This window comes from Momordica charantia (assembly GCF_013281855.1).
Source record: "Momordica charantia cultivar OHB3-1 chromosome 5 unlocalized genomic scaffold, Mcharantia_2.0 BLBB01000005.1, whole genome shotgun sequence".
Lineage (NCBI taxonomy): Eukaryota > Viridiplantae > Streptophyta > Magnoliopsida > Cucurbitales > Cucurbitaceae > Momordica > Momordica charantia.
In genome coordinates this window covers 24,676,952-24,698,286 of record NW_028275163.1, presented here as the reverse complement: position 1 = coordinate 24,698,286, position 21,335 = coordinate 24,676,952, and the positions used below count along the sequence as shown (strand labels likewise).

General features: G+C 34.4%; 2 long non-coding RNA genes across 10 annotated transcripts; both read left to right on the top strand.

The window, feature by feature from the left end:
- Nucleotides 1–316: 316 nt before the first annotated feature.
- On the top strand, nucleotides 317–21,120 carry LOC111015061 (uncharacterized). 9 transcript variants are annotated; one of them, XR_015790825.1, is made up of 9 exons: nucleotides 323–937; nucleotides 1,044–1,166; nucleotides 1,272–1,620; nucleotides 1,769–1,853; nucleotides 1,934–2,032; nucleotides 2,111–2,219; nucleotides 10,902–10,968; nucleotides 18,592–18,716; nucleotides 20,784–21,120. It is a non-coding gene; the product is annotated as an uncharacterized LOC111015061 (long non-coding RNA). The 9 variants fall into 9 exon arrangements; XR_015790822.1 differs by having other exon boundaries at nucleotides 330–937; nucleotides 1,272–1,492; XR_015790819.1 differs by having other exon boundaries at nucleotides 332–937; nucleotides 1,272–1,492; nucleotides 1,647–1,853.
- On the top strand, nucleotides 12,231–15,305 carry LOC148211582 (uncharacterized). Its single transcript, XR_015790826.1, has 2 exons — nucleotides 12,231–13,056; nucleotides 13,180–15,305. It is a non-coding gene; the product is annotated as an uncharacterized LOC148211582 (long non-coding RNA).
- Nucleotides 21,121–21,335: the final 215 nt, after the last annotated feature.

Sequence of the window (21,335 nt, the reverse complement as noted above, 5' to 3'; positions counted from 1 at the left end):
TCATTAATATATACATAATATTGATATTAATTATTTTTAACTAATTTAAATATCTTTTACGATTTTTTAATTTTTCTAATTTTTACATAAATATTGATTGATATCGATATCTTATCGATATTTACATGAAATTAAGATATTGATAATTCAATCAGTATCGACATTTTAAAGCTTGCTCCGTTAAGAAAGAAAAATATATTAAAAAAAAAGAGAGATCCTTTTTTTTTTTCAAAAATTCAAAGATCTGTTAAATTGTCTCTTTTTATTTTTAAATAGAATTTTTGAGAAAATTTCGTCGTTAAATGTGATTTCTCTAAATTCGAAGAAGTTTCGAGAATTAAATGGAGTGAATCATCTACCGTCAGATTCATATCGAAGATAATTGCAGTTGCAGCTGCAGGAGATCAATTCCGAAGTTTACATCGGTTTTCTGAGATTACGTCACATCACACTTCCATTTATTACATAACTAGCCGTTTGATATTTATTTCATCATTGATGATCCCGTAAAATCCGGGAAATCAGTTATTAGAACCAACGGATACTTCTGCTTCAAGTCATTCACCGGTTCAACTTTCGGAGATGTGTTTCAGTGCAGACGAAGTTGTTTTTCATTCCCCCTCCCTCCCTCTTCCGTCTCCACAAAAGCGACCGTAAGCGCTCACAATGGCGTCAATAGAACGGAGGTCCGTTTTCATTTCATGGCTTCGATTTTCTCATGGTTTAGTTGAGTCTGAAGGAGATGGACGCTTTCTCTTTCTTTCTAATGGAGCCGGAGAATTCGTTCGCCATTTATCTATCGCAAGTTTCCTGAGGACATTAGTGTTGATGTTGCACATGAAGTCAGACGAGTTTCTGAGAATGGACACAAGAACTTGAAGGTGATTGTTGGAGTGGACGCGTCTGATCAAGAATCGAAGGGCTGCCGCTACTGCAGGTGATCGCTGTTCATCGTTCTTTAAGTTTATGCTGTTTCGTTTTCTTCTTTTTCCTCAAAAAGAATTCAATTCACATCGTTTTCTCTGTTATTTTTTCTCAAAAAGAAGTAGAGATCAGTCTGCACTTTACGGATCGGAAGGAACTAAAAGGTTTATGCCTCGTATATCAAAAGTCATCTTTTACCGGTAATTTCTTTAGAAGATCAGCAGTTAGCAACTGGAACAAGGGTAAGGAATTTCTGAAAATTTGTTCTTCTTGTCTGATATTGTGATTCAACTTCTTAATCGTCTTATAGTTATTTGGTTGAAGATCTGCATTGAATTCCTTTCCAGTTGTAACTGCCACAAACACTACTCCATTGCAATAAAAACGCCCGATAATGGAACCGGAGAATTTGTTCTTCACTTATCTATCGCAGTTAGTTCCCGAAGGACATTAATGTTGATGTTGAACCTGAAGTCAGATGAGTTTCTGAGAATTGACACAAGAACTTGAAGGTGATTGTGGGAGCAGACGCGTCTGAGCAAGAATCGAAGGGCTGCCTCTACTGCAGGTGACCACTGTTTATCATTTTCAAGCGCTTTTAGTTTATGCTGTTTTCACTTTCTCTGTTCTTTTTTCTCAAAATGATTTCTCCCTCGTATACCAAGAGTCAAGATCTTCTATTGTCTGTCTCATTCTGTGAGTTTTCTCTGACACTCTTCAAGCCAAGTCGAAGATCTTCCATCTTTCAGTGCTTATTTCGTTAGCACATCAGCAGTTAGCAGCCACGCTTTCTCCAAAGCGGAAAACAGGTAAGGAATTTCTGAAAGTTCGTTCTTCATGTCAGTTTTCTCGGACACTCTTCAAGCAAAGTTGAAGATGGAAATGAGATTAGCAATTAGCAGCCACGCTTTCTCCATGGTTGAAAACAGGTAAGGAATTTCTGACAATTTGTTCTTCATGCTGTATATTGTGTCGCAACTTCTGAATCATCTTATAATTATTTGTTTAGGAGGTTGAAGATCCGCATTGAATCCCTTTCCAGTTGAAAGTGCCAGAAACCCAACTTCATTGCAAGAAAGACCTGACATTGGCTATGAATCAGTTTGCGGTAATTGTTACTGCTTACTCTCCTTACTCTCCCTTTCCCATCTCTGACAATGATACCTGCTCTTGTGTTCATTTGTAGAGATTAGCTGATGGGGGCAGCAACCGTTGTTCTTGTGTTCTCTCCCCTCGGCTTATGGATTAATCAGACGTTGGCTTCGTTGTACACTCAGACATAATTCACAGCCCAAGTATGTCCTTCATCAGAAAACCATTTCGATTAAGAAGTATTTGTTTCTATTATTTAAAATAGCCCCACGTAAAAAGTAAGTTTTCATGTTATATGGTCTACCTTTACCTTTCTTTTTGTTTCTGTTTTCGCTAGAGTTTTCTTTCTTCTTTTTTTTTTTTTTGGGGGGGGGGGGGGGGGGGGGGGGGGGGGGGGGGAGGGGGAGGGGATAGTATGTGTGGGATAGATGTTGATTGCTGAGAGCTTAGATGCTTGGATATTACGTTAATGAGTTCATGGAATATTCCTCTTAACACTCCTATAATGCCACCAAATCCTATACTGCATACGAAAAAGAATGGTAGTCATAGAGTTTTAAATTCTTTGAACTCCCATCAAATAGTTGTAAAGTGATGGCCAAGTATTTTTCAAGGTTTGATGGGTCTCTCGACATTCAAAGAATTTGGTAAGTTTGTTAAGACTAGTGATCCTACGGTACTTGATGTGTCAGTCAAGATTGACTAACGATCAAAAGATTCTATCAGCAGAAATCAGAAGTTAGAATATGCTCCCAATCATGAATACTTTAACGAGTTGTCAGAGTATAAATGGTTTAGGAATAGATGGATATCTTAGGTAATGGAGTGCACCAAATGAAACGTTAATGAGTTTAGATGTTGATTGCTGAGAGCTTAGATGCTTGGATATTTACGTTAATGAGTTCATGGAATATTCCTCTTAACACTCCTATAATGCCACCAAATCCTATACTGCATACGAAAAAGAATGGTAGTCATAGAGTTTTAAATTCTTTGAACTCCCATCAAATAGTTGTAAAGTGATGGCCAAGTATTTTTCAAGGTTTGATGGGTCTCTCGACATTCAAAGAATTTGGTAAGTTTGTTAAGACTAGTGATCCTACGGTACTTGATGTGTCAGTCAAGATTGACTAACGATCAAAAGATTCTATCAGCAGAAATCAGAAGTTAGAATATGCTCCCAATCATGAATACTTTAACGAGTTGTCAGAGTATAAATGGTTTAGGAATAGATGGATATCTTAGGTAATGGAGTGCACCAAATGAAACGTTAATGAGTTTAGATGTTGATTGCTGAGAGCTTAGATGCTTGGATATTTACGTTAATGAGTTCATGGAATATTCCTCTTAACACTCCTATAATGCCACCAAATCCTATACTGCATACGAAAAAGAATGGTAGTCATAGAGTTTTAAATTCTTTGAACTCCCATCAAATAGTTGTAAAGTGATGGCCAAGTATTTTTCAAGGTTTGATGGGTCTCTCGACATTCAAAGAATTTGGTAAGTTTGTTAAGACTAGTGATCCTACGGTACTTGATGTGTTAGTCAAGATTGACTAACGATCAAAAGATTCTATCAGCAGAAATCAGAAGTTAGAATATGCTCCCAATCATGAATACTTTAACGAGTTGTCAGAGTATGAATGGTTTAGGAATAGATGGATATCTTAGGTAATGGAGTGCACCAAATGAAACGTATGTTTTCAGTTTCATAAATTGTAAACTTGGGACGTAAGGTTTGAAGGATGGGAGACCCATTGTGTCTTTTCTTGGTTGTTCCAACTGGGAATGCGTAAGACAAGGTGATATGTATGGGAGTGGTCCGAGTTGGATGCAGTAATGTTGGTGGAAGGATTCCAGATAGGTAACAAAGCTATTCACATTTTTTCATTTGTTGTTTTCAAACAAAACATTAGATTTTTTTGAATATGGGAGAGGAATTTGTCTAATTTCATTGAAGTTGTTAAAGTTTCATTATTCAAAGTTTTATTTCAAGGGAGGATGTTGGTGGAGGTTTCAATAGTGGACTTGTAGAGGATGTTATATGAAATTTTTGTGCGTGCCTTTAGCTTTTAACATTAGAGATGGTGATTTGTGGAGGCCATGGAGTGAAAGATATTGGGAGTGGATGCAGGAATGTTGGTGAAAGGATTTCAGATAGGTAATAAAACTTTTCACATCTTTCATTTGTAGTTACTAGTTTTCTTTTCAAACAAAACATTAGATTTTTTCGAATATGGGAGAGGAATTTGTCTAATTTCATTGAAGTTGTTAAAGCTTCATTGATCAAAGTTTAATTTCGAGGAGGGGAGGATGTGGAGGAGGTTTCAATAGTGGATTTGTAGAGGGTGGTATATGAAATTTTTGTGCGTGCCTTTAAGGTTTTAGCATTAGAGCTGGTGATTTGTGGAGGCCATGGAGTGAAAGATATTGGAAAGTGGAAAATGATTTCTTTGTTTAAAGGAGAAAGATTGTAACTATTTTGTTGGTAACTGCATACCATTCTTACATATATTTATTTACCAGTCTTTTGGATAAGTACAGTACACATGGAATTTGAACAGTACACCAATAAGTCACACGGTGAGATGGGACTACACATCTAGGTTGGCGGAAGGGTGCAGTATCAGTGTTGACCGGCAAAGTTGATTTGGAAAATTTGAGGGAATAAGTTGAATTATGATATGAATTTGTTGCTAAGATTGGAACGAGGGAAAACATGATGGTTCTCCAAGAATGTCCCTTTGGGGACATCTGATCTGAGGATGGTTCTCCTAGAATTATGCAGAATGAGAGTAATTTTAGGTACTTGGGGAAGGATTTCCAAATTTAGAAATAGAATTGGAACATAATTAACTTGGAGATGGAAAAAGATCTCGTTTAAGATACTTGGTATGGAGATGAACCCTTGATGTGTTATTTTCAAGAATTTTTTATGCAACTAATATTTTGATGTGCTGTGATTTTGTGGGGAACTTTTGATATGAGAAACTAGTGGTAGGAAGATTCTATATTGAGGAAATCTTATTTAAGAGGCCTATGAGTTTGTCGCACTTATAAATAGTGTTACTAATTTAAAGGGATTAGTAATTTAAACAAAGGGACCCTACTAACTAAAGAATTTTGAGATTTTATTTTTGGATGCATAGGTTAAGGAACGTTAAGTTACTTGGTCTGTTCAGGTGACTAAACAATTTTTTGGGTGGTGGAAGGATGTGGTATTGGCACCATCATTAGAAGTTGGATTGAAGAATGAATTTCTATTGGCAAGGTGGAAGTTGAGATTTCCAATGGAGCAGGATGAATAATTGCATTAAGTCTGGCTTGGAATGCACAAAGTAGTATTAAGAAGAATAAGAAGTTTTTAAGCTACTTGGTGGAGGATTTCAAGGTAAGAAATAGAATTGTGGAGCATAACCTTCAACCCCCTCGTAATATATTGGTGGGTGAAACAAGTATCGGTATTAGCATTCTGAGGTTTTCATGGAAGAATAGTTTTTTTTTGCACTTTCCAATACTTTGGCTCAAGTATAGACAAGTTAGGATTTGAAGAATGAATACCTATTGGAAAGCAGGATTTCGAGATACGCAATAGAGCAAGATTAATTGTTGCTTGTAAGTTTCAAATGCATGAAACCATGTGGTTCTCTAAGTATTAAGAAGAATGGGATATTGTTTAGGTACTTGATCAAGGATTTCCAAGTTAAGAAATAGGATCATATAACATAATTAAGTTTTTTAAATATGGAAAAGGAAAGTTGGATTTAGGATTGAAGAATTTGGGATTGAAGAATTAATTAGTATTGGCAAGTTGGATTTGGAGATTTCCAATGGAGCAAGATGAATACTTGCATTAGGTTTGATGTTGCAAGTGTTTGGAATGGGCAGAAATAGGATGGTGCACAAAGTAGTATTAAGAAGAATGAGAAGTTTTTTAGCTACTTGATCAAGGATTTCCAAGTTAAGAAATAGGATCAGAGCATAATTAAGTTTTTTAAATATGGAAAAGGAAAGTTGGATTTAGGATTGAAGAATTAATTAGTATTGGCAAGTTGGATTTGGAGATTTCCAATGGAGCAAGATGAATACTTGCATTAGGTTTGACGTTGCAAGTGTTTGGAATGGGCAAAAATAGGATGGTGCACAAAGTAAGTATTAAGAAGAATGAGAGGTTTTTTAGCTACTTGATCAAGGATTTCCAAGTTAAGAAATAGGATCAGAGCATAATTAAGTTTTTTAAATATGGAAAAGGAAAGTTGGATTTAGGATTGAAGAATTAATTAGTATTGGCAAGTTGGATTTGAAGATTTCCAATGGAGCAAGATGAATACTTGCATTAGGTTTGACGTTGCAAGTGTTTGGAATGGGCAAAAATAGGATGGTGCACAAAGTAGTATTAAGAAGAATAAGAAGTTTTTTAGCTACTTGGTGGAGGATTTTCAAGGTGAGAAATAGAATTGTGGAGCATAACCTTCAACCCCCTTGTAATATATTGATGGGTGCAACAAGTATCAGTATTAGCATTTTGAGGTTTTCATGGAAGAAATTGTTTAGGCACTTGTCGATATTTTGTCTCAAGTATAGACAAGTTAGGATTTGAAGAATGAATCCTCTTGGAAAGTAGGATTTCGAGATATACAATGGAGCAAGACTAATTGTTGGTTGTAAGTTTCAAATGAGTGAAACCATGTGGTTCTCTAAGTATTAAGAAGAATGGGATATCGTTTAGGTACTTGATCAAGGATTTCCAAGTTAAGAAATAGGATCGGAACACAATTAAGTTCTTTAAAAATGGGAAAGCAAGGTCTCAAGGTATTGGAAAGCAGGATTTCGAGATATTCAATGGAGCAAGATTAATTGTGGCTTGTAAGTTTCAAATGGGTGACATGTGCTTCTCTAGGTATTTAGAAGAATGGGATATCGTTTACGTACTTGATCAAGGATATCGAAGTTAAGAAATAGGAACATAACATAATTAAGTTTTTTAAATATGGGAAAGGAAAGTTGGATTTGGGATTGAAGAATTAATTAGTATTGGCACGTTCGATTTGGAGATTTCCAATGGAGCAAGGGGAATAATTGCATTAAGTTTGTGGTTGCAAGTGTTTGGAATGGGCAAAAACAGGATGGTGCACAAAGTAGTGTTAAGAAGAATAAGAAGTTTTTTTAGCTACTTGGTGGAGGATTTCCAAGGTAAGAAATAGAATTGTGGAGCATAACCTTCAACCCCCTTGTAATATATTGGTGGGTGCAACAAGTATCGGTATTAGCATTTGAGGTTTTCATGGAAGAAATTTTTTTTTACACTTGCCCAATACTTTGGCTCAAGTATAGACAAGTTAGGATTTGAAGAATTAATACCTATTTGAAAGTAGGATTTCGAGAAATTCAATGGACCAAGATTAATTGTTGCTTGTAAGTTTCAAATGGGTGAAACCATGTGGTTCTCTAAGTATTAAGAAGAATGGGATACTGTTTAGGTACTAGATCAAGGATTTCCAAGTTAAGAAATAGGATCAGAACATAATTAAGTTTTTTAAATATGGGAAAGGAAAGTTGGAATTGGGATTGAAGAATTAATTAGTATTGACAAGTTGGATTTGGAGATTTCCAATGGAGCAAGATGAATAATTGAATTAAGTTTGTCGTTGCAAGTTTTTGGAATGGGCAAAAACAGGATGGTGCACGAAGTGGTATTAAGAAGAATAAGAAGTTTTTTAGCTACTTGGTGGAGGATTTTCAACGTAAGAAATAGAATTGTGGAGTAACCTTCAACCCCCTTGTAATAATATATCGGTGGGTGCAACAAGTGTTGGTATTAGATTTTGAGGTTTTCATGGAAGAAATTTTTTTAGGCACTTGTCGATACTTTGTCTCTCAAGTATAGACAAGTTAGGATTTGAAGAATGAATACCTATTGAAAACAGGATTTCGAGATATGCAATGGTGCAAGATTAATTGTTGCTGGTAAGTTTTAAATGGTGAAACCATGTGGTTCTCTAAGTATTAAGAAGAATGGAATTATCACTTAGGTACTTGATCAAGGATTTCTAAGTTAAGAAATAGGATCATAACGTAATTAAGCTTTTTAAATATAGAAAAGGAAAAATATTATTTTTGAAGGATAGTTTGTAAGAAGATGAACCTTGATGTATTATTTTCAAGAATTCTTCAATGTGATAAATACGTTGTGTAATTGTGGCAGGGACTTTGGGCATGGGAAAATTATTAGGATTTTTATCTTTATTGGAACTCTCTTTGAAATGGTATTTGGGTTTGTTGCACTTTTAGAATGCTTGATTATTGATTATAGAATTAACTATGGGAACTGAAAATACTATTTCTTAATTTTCGGATAAGACAGTACTACAATGTGCAAGAATTTAAGTGTTCCTTTTGGATAAAGAAGAGAAGGAAAATGTTACAATATCAAGTACGACAACACAGCAATGTGCAGGAATTATAAATATTACTTTTGTATAAAGAAAATCAAGTCATTTGGTTGGTAGAAAGATGTGGTATTAGTATCAATATTTTGAGATCGGTCAATCTCAAGTATTTTCTTGTGATGGTCTGAAGTCCCTTTGTTAGGGATACCCAATCAAAAGGATGCTACTATTGGATAGAATTTTCCTTTTTTTTTTTTGTATGCAAAGGTGATGGAAAATTAAGTCATTTGGTGTGTTTGGGACTATAGATAGATTGTAGGGTGTGGTGGAAGGAAGTGTATTGGGTGGCACCTTGACAAGTTAGGAATGAAGCATAATTGTTTATTGGCAAGTTGTATTTTTTATTTCCAATGGAACAAGGTGTATTGGTGGTATCAAGTTTGTTGCTTGTAAATTTCATATGGGCAAAATCAGGATGGTTGTTGAAGTTTTTAACAAGAATGAGGATATTTTTAGTACTTGATGGAGGATTTTTAAGTTAAGAACTAGAATTTGAACATAATTAAGCTCTTAAAATTGGGGATAGATAAAGGAAATTAATCCTTGATGTGTTATTTTCCCGCTGGGCCCCCAAGAGACATCAAGAGTTTTTGGTATTAAGCTCGGAAGAAGGTTCGAACTTGAGACCTCTAAACCAGTGTTACCAAAGGGACCCCAAGCCCTTGCCAACTTGGCTGCCTCTTGGAGGCTGATGAACCAAGCAATTCTATTAGGATGGTTTGAGGTTTCTTTTAGTATTTCTATGAACATTACAAAGATGAAGTAAATGTTTAGAGAGAAATGAGGCAAATAAGGGGTGGGATGCAACAAAGGAGGTCCGCGAGGATGTTTTGCGGCAAGGAATTTGGGAAATAAATTGATATCTTCGTCTCAGTTGGATAAAGGATGAGAGAGTTGAGGTCTTTCCATGGATTGAGAAGCCTAAAGTGGCTATAAAAAGGGATGAGGGCTAAAGGATTTTATAGAGTTGTTGACAAAGGAATTAATGATTGGAATCGATATTTGTGGAGTTGTTGATGGTATAAGGTGTGCTGTATAATTTTATTATTTGATAGTGTTGGATTTATCAATATTAGTTGTCAATATTTAGTCTTTATTGTTGATATTCAGTCTTTATGGTGTTTATTACTTTCCTTGTTTGTAGTAGGTCATTCTCCTATATAAGAAGACCTAAGTTACATGTTTGAATCAAGGAGTATATTTTTTACTCTCTCAAATTAACATGGTATCAGAGCTTAGGAAGTAAACCCTAACTCTCAAAACCCTAGCCATCATCAAAAATACCAAACCCTAATTTTAAAACCCTAGCCGTCAATCAAAACCCTAGCTGTCAATCAAAACCCTAGCTGTCAATCAAAATCCTAGCCGGCATCCATTCCTCCTTCCGGTAAGTCTACCTCCGACGAACTCCCCACGGCAACGCAGTTGTTGCTGTCGATCCGTCGTCCTCACCGTTGATCTGCACCGGTGACATTCGCACAGATCCGCCGCTACTCCCATCCGCGACGCAACCTGTCGTTCGCCGGTCTCCGTCATCCGCACAGATCCACCGCGCCGTGACCCTTCATCAGTCGACCTCCGCGTCCCTTCGTCTGGTATTCGCGATCGCCCATCTCTGCCTGGCGCACATCCTTGCCGTCTTCGATGTGCCAGCACTCTTGTCGGTCGCCATCTTCTGCTCACAGTCGACCTCTTCTGCTCGCAGATCTCACCGCCGCCTCTGTAATCACCGTCAATCCTGTCCGTCGGAGATTTTCTAAGTATTGCATTGTTCAGGGCTTTGGTTCAAATCGGTCCGAGTTAGTTCATCTGCCGTAATTTATTCTGACTTGGTTCGACTCTCCTGGTTATGATTATCTCCTTTCTAATATCAATTTGTGGCCTGATTTGATTTGGTTAATTATTATCTGGTGGTGTGATTCTGTTGTCAGTTTTTGTTCAGGCAAAGTTGTTTAGGACAAGTTGTTTATTTAAAATGGTCCAAATCTCAACTGATAATGGTAGAGAAATGTTTGGTGATAGTCGTGGTGACTCAAGTATAGAGCTAATTCATCAAATCCTAAAATTGCTATCCTCCAATTTACCTTCTAATAACTCATGTGTATCCTTGACACAAACAGGTATTTATTCTAAGGCTTTCTCGTGTAGTAACTCAACTCCATGGATTATAGATTCTAGAGCTTCTAATCATATGACAAGTTCTTCTAATCTCTTTGAATCATACCTTCCTTCATATTCCAATGAAAAAGTTAGAATTGCATATGGTAGTTTTTCTTCTGTTGCAGGCAAAGGAACCATTAAATTGACTGAGACAATTTCGTTACAGTTTGTCCTTCATGTTCCACAATTAGCATGTAATATTTTATCTGTCAACCAACTTTCTAAAGATTCTAACTGTCGTGTTACTTTCTTTGAATCCCATTGTATTTTTCAGGATCAGAACTCGGAGATGATAATTGGCCGTGGTAGGATGATTGATGGTCTCTACTACTTTGATGAAGGTACCTTTAGTAATAAAATAACTCAAGGTCTTAGTAGTATTAGTTCTCTTTCTGTTAGGGAACAAATTATGCTTTGGCATCGTAGACTAGGACATCCCAGTTTTTTCTATTTAAAATATCTGTTTCCAAAGTTATTTAAGGGAATTGATTGTTCATCTTTTAATTGTGAAAGTTGTTTTTTAGCAAAAAATCATCGCTCCACATATTTTCCAAAACCTTATAAAGCTTTCAAACCATTTTACTTAATTCACAGTGATGTTTGGGGTCCTTCTAAAATCAATACTCATAGTGGAAGAAGATGGTTTATTACTTTCATTGACGATCATACTCGCCTGTCTTGGGTTTATTTAATGTCAAAAAAATCTGAGGTGAAAGACATTTTCAAAAACTTTTATGAGATGATTGAAACTCAATTTCAAACAAAAATTTGTATTTTACATTCTGATAATGGAACTGAGTATTTTAATGAGTTTTTGGGAAATTTTTTGAAAGAAAAAGGTATGGTTCATCAGTCTACTTGTCGGGATACTCCTCAACAAAATGGGATTGCTGAAAGAAAAAATAGGCATTTACTTGAAGTAGCACGTACTATAATGTTTTCTATGCATGTTCCAAAATATTTATGGGGGGAAGCGATTCTCACAGCGACCTACCTAATAAATAGGATGTCTACTAAAGTTTTAAATTTCAAAACTCCCATTGAGTCATTTAAAAATATTTTTCCAACATCCTGCATATATTCTGATCTACCTCTCAAAGTTTTTGGGTGTACTACTTACGTTCACACACCTAGTCATTTCAGGTTGAAACTTGACCCTTGCGCTATTAAATGTGTTTTCTTAGGCTATGCTTCAGGTAAAAAAGGTTACAAATGTTTTGATCCTCAGACAAAAATTTTTTTTGTGAGTATGGATCTGTCTTTCTTAGAAAATCAACCATATTTTACCCAAAATTCTCTTCAGGGGGAGAAAATGAATTTGGAAGATAATTTTTGGGATATTTCTGTTCCCCTTCCTAGTCCTACCTGTTTAAAATTTACTAGTCCTTCGATGCCAAGCATAGAAACTGTCCAATCAGGGGGAGAAATACTACAAAACGATTTTGCGAATCCTAGTTCTGAGTTAAAGTTTTATACTAGAAGGAAATTCAATCAGAGGAACCAAGATCAAATAGTTACTCCTTCACAAAGCCAATTTGAAACTCCGAGGAATGAAACTGAACTGTTTGATAATCCTCCCTCTTCAACATTGTCTGGTATTCCCTCTTCTTCAAATTTTCAAAATAATTCACCTGTTGTCTCTGACCTTGATGTTCCCATAGCCATTAGAAAAGGCGTTCGAAGTTGTACCAAATATCCTATTTCGAACTACATTTCATATGAAAAACTATCAAATAGTCATAAGGCATTCACATCTAGGATAACTAATTTGTTTGTTCCAAGGAATATACATGAAGCTTTAGAAGATCAAAATTGGAAACTAGCTGTCATGGAGGAGATGAATGCTCTAAAGCAAAACAGTACTTGGGAGATAGTAGAATTGCCAAAGGATAAGAAACTAGTGGGATGTAAATGGGTGTTTACCGTAAAATGTAATGCAAATGGTAGCATCGAGAGATACAAGGCTAGATTGGTAGCTAAAGGCTTCACACAAACCTACGGGATAGATTATCAGGAAACGTTTGCTCCTGTTGCAAAAATTAACTCTATTAGAGTTCTTTTGTCTCTTGCAATTAATTCAAATTGGCCTCTCCACCAGCTTGATGTGAAAAATGTTTTTCTCAATGGCAACCTTGAGGAAGAAGTTTTTATGGATTTGCCACCAGGTTTTGAAAAAGAACTCGGTTGGAATAAAATCTACAGATTAAAGAAATCTCTCTATGGCCTCAAACAGTCTCCTAGAGCTTGGTTCGAACGATTTGGAAAAGTCATATCGAGTTATGGATTTCTCCAGAGTCAAGCTGACCATACTATATTTTATAAACACTCTAAGAATAATAAAATCTCAATTCTGATTGTCTATGTAGATGATATTATTCTCACTGGTGATGATGAAGCAGGACTAGCTGGTCTCAAGAAAAATCTGGCAAGTGAGTTTCAAATCAAGGACCTGGGAACATTAAAATATTTTCTAGGAATGGAATTCGCAAGATCGAAGAAAGTTATATTCGTTAATCAAAGAAAATATGTTCTTGACTTACTTGGAGAAACAGGATTGCTTGGTTGCAGGATCGCAGAAACTCCTATTGAACCTAACTTGAAACTACAAGCAGCAAACGCAGAAGAAATAAAGGATAGAGAGCAATACTAGAGACTCGTGAGAAGATTAATTTATCTGTCACATACACGACCAGATATTGCATTTGCTGTAAGTATGGTAAGTCAATTCATGCATGCACCTGGACCAACTCATTTTGAAGTTGTCTATAGAATCTTGAGATATTTGAAGGGAACTCCTGGAAAAGGTATTTTATTCGAAAAGAATAACCACTTCCAAGTAGAAGTTTATACTGATGCAGATTGGGCTGGAAGTACTACCGACAGAAGGTCTACTTCTGGTTACTGTTCCTTTGTTGGAGGAAACCTAGTTACATGGAGGAGCAAAAAACAAAATGTAGTGGCCAGGAGTAGTGCTGAAGCAGAATTTAGAGCATTGGCTCATGGAATTTGTGTGGATCAAAAGGATACTTGAAGAATTGAAGATTCTTCAGCCGTCACCTATACGAATTTATTGTGACAATAAGTCTGCCATATCTATAGCTCATAACCCAGTGCTACATGACCGAACCAAACATATCGAGGTTGACAAACATTTTATTAAAGATAAGATTGATGCAGTTACAATATGTATCCCTTACCTTCCGACAACAGAGCAAATTGCCGATGTTTTAACCAAGGGACTTCCAAAGAAACAATTCGACAATTTAATAAGCAAGCTGGCTATGGACGACATCTTCAAACCAGCTTGAGGGGGAGTGTTGGATTTATCAATATTTGTGTAAATATTAGGTGTCAATATTAATTGTCAATATTTAGTCTTTATTGTTGATATTCAGTCTTTATGGTGTTTATTACTTTCCTTGTTTGTAGTAGGTCATTCTCCTACATAAGAAGACCTAAGTTACATGTTTGAATCAAGGAGTATATTTTCTACTCTCTCAAATTAACAGATAGACTAATAATGGCATTTTTATTGGAGCAAGATTAAACAAGACATTAAATCGTTAATGATAATTATTTGTAGAGAACTATGGAATGAAAGATATTGGAAAGATTATCAAAGTGGAAGATTATTTATTATTTGGAGGAGAATATTAAAACGTAGTTGATACTGGCATTCTTTACCTATTTTGTTGCTATCTTTCGGATACCAATTTAAAGGACATTAGTAATGGAAACAATTATCAGATTCTACTTTTGGATGTAGAGGTGAAGGATAATTAAGTCGCTTGGTGTGTTGGGGGTGGGTCTATACATTTTAAGGTGGTCGGAGGAATGTGGTATTGGCACCAGAATAAACAAGTTAGGATTTTAGAGTAAATTTATATTGCCTAGGTGGATTTGAAGATTTTCAATGGAACAAGATGAATCATCGTTGCTTGTAAGTTTTGATGGGCAATAGTTGGATGGTTCTCCAAGTATTAAGAAGAATGAGAAGTTTTTTAGGTACTTGGTGGAGCATTTCCAAGTTAGGAGATAGGATTTAAACATAATTATGTTTTTAAAATTGGGGATGGAAAAAATTCTTTAAAGGAGTTGAATCCTTGATGTGTTATTTTCAAGAATTTTCTATACAAAAAGTGTGTTGGTGCAATTGTGTTGGGGCTTTTTGGCGTGGGAAAACTAGGAGGAAGATTATCTAAGAATGCTATATAAGATAATGCTACGATGTGTGAAGATGTAGTTCTAGTAACATTTGGAGATTGATGGATGGAAGCATCTTTTTAGGATGATTTTGAGGTTTCTTTAAGAGATTTTATGGACGGTATGAAATAAATGTTTAGGAAAAAGGTGTAAGTTGAAATAAAATTAAAAGGATGATCAAAGTCTTTTTTCAAGAGATAGGCCAGGTATCTTGGTGTTTCAAGAGATAGGCATATGATTTGAAGTCTCGAATTTGTGGACAGCTACTTCCTTCTTGGGTTCCTTCTTGGACAGCTACTCCTTTCCTTTTGTCTACAGTCCAAGATGTTTCAAAGTTGGCTGCTCCTCCTCCCTCTAGTAATTATGAATTGTACTCCTTAGAGGATATTCCCGACTCTACTGGATTTTTTTTATTGTTTCCCCTAATAGGATCCATCATTTATCATGGTGCTATTCATTTCACTCTTTTTTTTTTTTAAAACAAGATACAAACTTCATATTGAAATCTCATTAAGGCTATATAAGACATTTTAAAAGGGATTATTTGGATTTTAGCGATGATTTGGTTTAGTCTCAGTTGCATCGATTCACTTGGAATGGAATCAAGATGACTTTGAAATTCGGCCTTCTCTTCTTTCTTCCGGAGCAAATTCCTCTTCCATTAATGCTAAGCTCATCATTAAAGAAGATCCATCAAATTTCTAGATACTATTGATCTTTCGTTGCATTGACTTGTTTTGACTAATGATCAAAAGATTCCATTAGCAAAGGCCAAAAGTTAGAATATGCTCCCAATCATGAATATTTTGTCAATTTGTAATCCAGTTGATTTGGTTTTTTACAAGTCGTCCAGTGTAGAAAGGGTTTTTGGAATAAATGAATTTCTTAGGTAATGGAGTGCACCAAACAAAACGTATGTTTTCATTTTCATAAATTGTTAACCAAAGGGACGTAGGTTTGAAGGATGGGAGAACCTATTGTGTCTTTTTATTGTTTGTTCTAACTGGAAATGAGTAACACAAGGTGATATGTATGGGAATGGATGCAGGAATTTTGGAAGGATTTCAGGTAGGTAATAAAGCTTTTCACATTACTCATTTGTAGTTTGGAAACGATACATTAGTTTTTTCCAAAGATGGGAGAGGAATTTGTCTAATTTCATTGAAGTGGTGAAAACATGTGAGGTTGCACCAAAGTTATCAGGTAATTTTAAGAAACCTTCATTGTTCAAATTTTAATGTCGAGGAAAGGAGAATGACTTGGAGGAGGTTTCAATAGTGAGATTTTTAGAGGATGGTATATGAAATTTTTGTGTGTGCCTTTAGGTTGTAACGAGACGGTGATTTGTGGAGGCCATGGAGTGAAAGATATTGGAAAAGTTGTCAAAGTGGAAAATGATTCTTTTGTCTAAAGGAGGAAGATTGTAACTATTTTGTTGGTAACTGGCAACCATTCTTACACTTTTTGTCTGTTTTTCCCATTTTTTGTCTGTTTTTTCAGAAAAGAAACGTACAAATGGAATTGGAACAGTACACAATTAAGTCACACCGTGAAATAGGACTACACATCTAGGTTGGTGGAAGGTTGTGGTATAGGAAATGACGTACAGCAAAGTGGATTTGGAAACTTTGATTGGAACAAGTTGAATTATGACATGAAATTTTTGCTAAGTTCGGAATGGGAAAAACAGGATGGTTCTCCAAGTATAAAGAAGAATGAGAATCTTTTTAGATACTTGGTGGAGGATTTCCAAGTTCATAAATAGAATTGGAACATAATTAACTTTTTTGAGATACTTGGCAAGTAGATGAACCTTTGATGTGTTATTTTTTGGAAAATCAGGAAGGAATGAATCAGCTTTTGAAGATAAGTTTTCAGCTATTGACATTTTGAGATTTATGGATGATACATTCTTTTATGGATTCAATGAACAGTACAAATATGAAATAAATGTTTAGGGAAAAGGTGAGACAGATATGGAATATATTGGGTGAAAAAATCAAGGGAGTCTTGCAAGAATATTTTGTTTCAGGAAGATGGGAATAAATAGCTACCCTCCATCCTCAAGGAAGGATGGGAATCGTAGTTTGTGGGGTTATTGATGGTATGAATTGGGCTGTGTTATGATGTTATATTGATAGACTAGTGATGGTATTTTTGGAGGAGCAAGATAAAGCAATAGTACTAGAATCCCTATTAAAGATGATGTGTAGAGAACTATGGATTGAAAGATATTGTAAAGATTATCAAAGTGGAGAATTATCTTTTTACTTGTAGGAGGATGATTAAAACTTTTTCAGCTTGTACTTCTGACATTCTCTATATATTTTGCTGCCTATCTTTTGGATACCACACAAAGGGATGCTACTTTTATGAAGAATTTTGAGATTTTATTTTGGATGCGATGGTCGAGGAAAATTAAGTCATTTGGTGTCTAGGGGACTAAACATTTTAGATCAAGTTTGTGCTTGCAAGTGTTTGGAATGGGAAAAAAAAATATGGTTCCCAAAGTAGTATTAAGAAGAATGAGAAGATTTTGAGGTACTTGGTTTGGTGGTCCTGTGGAGGATTTCCAAGTTGATAAATATAATTGGAGCATACCCTTCATCCAATGGAGCAAGATTAATTGTTTCATTAAATTGTTGCTTGTAAGTTGTAAGTTTCAAATGGGCAAAAGCAGGATGATGGTTCTCTAAGTATTAAGAAGAATTCTTTCAGGTGCCTGGTCAAGGATTGGAACATAATTAAGTTTGTTGCAATTTAAGAATGGTTATTGATTATTGAATTGAATAATGGGTTAAACTTCCAATAAGACAATGCTATAATTTGTAGAATCTCAAGCATATTTCTTGGATAAAAAAGAAGGCAAATGTTTGAGATTGATAAATCCAAGCATGTTATTTGGCAGGGATGGGGTCTAAAGGTTTCGTTTGGAATTATGATTTGTATGGGTTGTGGTTGTACAATGTTATAGCAGTTTTATTGGAGCAAGTTTAAGCAAGACTAGTGATCCCTTAAGAATGATGGTTTGTGTGGACATGAACCAATGAAAAGAATTTTCAGATTTTTTTGTTGGATGTAAAGGTGAAGTAAAATTATGTCATTTGCTGTATTTGAGACTTTACATTTTAGGGTTGTGGAAAGAAGTGGCATTGACACTACTACTAACAAGTTAGGATTGAAGAAGGATTTACTTTTGGCAAGGTAGATTTGCAGATTTCCAGTGGAACAAGATGAATTTTGGCATCAAGTTTGTTGCTTATAAGTTTCACATGGTCAAAGCAGGATGGTTCTCTAGGTATTAAGGAGAATCAGAATTTTTTTTAGTACTTAGTGTTGGATTTCCTATTAAAGTAGTAGAGTGGGATTGTGAAGGTTTGTCTGTTCTATGACATGAAAAGCAGTAGAGTTGAATCTGAATAGATCTAATTTAACGATTCAATCTAAGGAGACAAGGAAAAAATCAATCGAAGGATGATTTATATAGGTTAGATGATACATGTGTTTGTTTAATTTAAGTAGCTTTATTGAATTAACAGTATAGTTTAATTGTTTTCTTTTTTAGCTTATTCTTATGTTTGGTTATATCATTTGATCTACTATCTCGAACCCTCTAAACCAGCTATATTTTTTATTCATCTGCCACTAGATATGCTTCTAGCTTTACTATTTCTATTCATTCTTCTAGAATTTTGATTCAGTTACCATGCAAATTCCATTGATTGATGTATTTTTCTTTGTTTGATGTTGCTTCCTCTAAGAGGAGAATATCGTAGGCTCAATGGGATTCCCATTTCCAGAGCCCTATTTATTTATAGAAGGAAGAAAAAACTAAACATTTGGAAGATGATGTAATCTGATCCGACTACACCAAATAACTGGCAAGGTAATGTTCTTTATCCTCACTATGTTTTATGATTTGATAAGATGTTTGATTTGTTACCAAGGAAGTTTTAATGTTTAATAAAATTCACTTTTAACAAATTTTAGGTTAAATTATAAGTTCGATTCGTAAACTTTGAAGGTTGTGGCTAATAAATTTCTAAATTTTTAATGCAGTGTTTGAAGGTATCTAAAAAGTTAATTTCTATGTCTAAGACTTGAGACATTTTGAATTTAATAAAAATAGGGGATATGTCCAAGACTTGAACCTGAGATGGAAGGGTTACAAACTAGTTATACACCCACTACACCACTAGGAACTTTTTAACATAAAAACTACTATTACAAACAATATTTTTTTTTCCCAAACCGGACGACTATATTTTCATTTTAAAAAAAATTGACTGGCGCCACGTCATGGTCGTCTCTTCAAGCCTCACGTTTTTTACACCAGCATTATTTTTGGAATAAGTTTTCAAAGTTGTATTTTTTCCATCTTTTCTAATAAATCTGTATTATTTTAAAAATAAGTTTAATTAAAAACAATATTAAAAAAAAATCCGGGAAATAAGTGGGTCTCAAAAGTAATATTTCTCATGCCAATTTTCTACCAGGCAAGGCCATGGGAAAGAAAGACCAAAAACTTGAATAAACAAATCTTTATTTCACCTTTGAACAAATGAATTTTGATCTTTATTTATTATAAGGAGGGTGGTTAGTCATTATCATGAAGCCAAATTTTTATCAAAATTTCCCTTCCATTATTTGAACCACAGTATAGGAGCTCCTTCAAACCTCTTCTTATCTGACTTTTTTTATTTCAATATTAATTTTTTGTTTAAATACTACTTTTGGTCCATTCTAATTCATATATTTTCAAGTTTTTTCTTTTGAACATTCAATCGGTTCATTTTGATCTCTGTACTTTTGATAAGTAATCTTTTATTTCGATTGAGATTTTATTAACATTTCACTCACTATATTTTTTTAAAATGCATCCAATAAAATTGTATTAAGAAGTTTTTTGAAATTTGTATTAACATTTTGTAAATAGGTATCAAAGTAGTCGTTTTTTTTAAAGTAGATGGAAGTAGATATTTTGATAGTACAAAACTAAAATGAATAAAAATTTCAAGTACATGAGTGGGAGTGAACCAAAAGGACCAAAAATAATATTTAGACCTAATTTTTTTAATCCATGAAACTTTGAAATTGAAGTGTCTTTTGGTACGTTTTTCTTTTCAAAACTGCCATAGATTTTGCTGCTGCCTTTTTTTTTTTTTTAATCTTTTTACAATTCGTATAAAGTAATGATTAAGTGGAGTATATTGAGGGCCTGATCCTCAATAATTTTAATTCTCATTCATTGTATCTTCTTGGACAAGAGAGGTCTACCATTTTGTTGGGCAGAATCTCTGAAACTGTAGGAGATTTCAAGCATTGTTTAATATCTTTTTTAGTTTTTTATGCTATAAATCTTTTTAAAAATTATTTTACATCTCTTTGAAACTCCGGAAACTAACTTTAAGACCAAGTTTATGACTAAATATTACTGTTGTAATGACTAATTTGTGAACAGTGATTTTGGAAGCCTTTTACAGATTATTAGGATTGAATGAATATCTACTTGGCATTGTCTTTTTCCTTTCTTCTTTTTGAAACTTGTATTCGGATTATGTGGTCAAGTAGTGAAAATTTTGAAAATAATATTTTTAATATTTTCAAAGTTGGTTAGATTTTGAATTTGAAACTTTGAAATGTAAAACTACATTAAAAAGATAAGAAAAAAGGTAAATATATGATTTTCATATTATAAACACATTTTGTTTTTGTTTTTGTTTTTGTTAGAATTTGGGTGGTAAACATCTTAATTTACAAATATTACTAAATACTTAAAACAATTTTTTAAATTGAGATGTAATTTTTGAATTTGCTACCAAATATATAACTGAAGTTACTAAAATACATGACTAAAATTACTGAAATTATTGAATATGTTTTTTTTTTTCATATTTCTACTTTTAAATCACCGACCAACTGCGATCTAATTTGTGAATGGTACTTTTGAAAGCTTGACAGTTTCTTCAAAACATACATCTTCGGCAGAGAGAGAGGATTCAAGGGCCCAATTTTCCAGAAGCAAAAAGTAGCCTTTGACAAAATTACAATGGAATGTCTACTTTTCTTCACTCTGAATTTTCGAGGAAAATACCCCAATTGAATGGATGTCCTTTTGTAGTTGTATTTTCCACTTTACATAAGGGTGTTGGCTTTGCTTTGAACTAGAGTTATAAGGATTTTATTCTCTCTCTGAATTTTTGACAAATTAGGCACAATTTGTTTTCGGACAAATTATTATGTTGTTTCTCCCCAAATTATTCGGTATGTTATGAAAAATACATTTTGAATTTTTAGTCAATTTTTAAAATAGGAGTTAGTTTTTATGAACTAATGGGCTATTAGTTAATTTTATATTTAAATTCATAGTTTCCAGCATTCTTTTTCTAGAAGTTGGGAGTTTAATCTCTCATCTTCGCATTTATTATATTAAAAAAATTTAATGGGTCATTAAAAGTATTATCGAATTTTTAAACTTTAAATACGTTTGAATTTTTAGATGTTT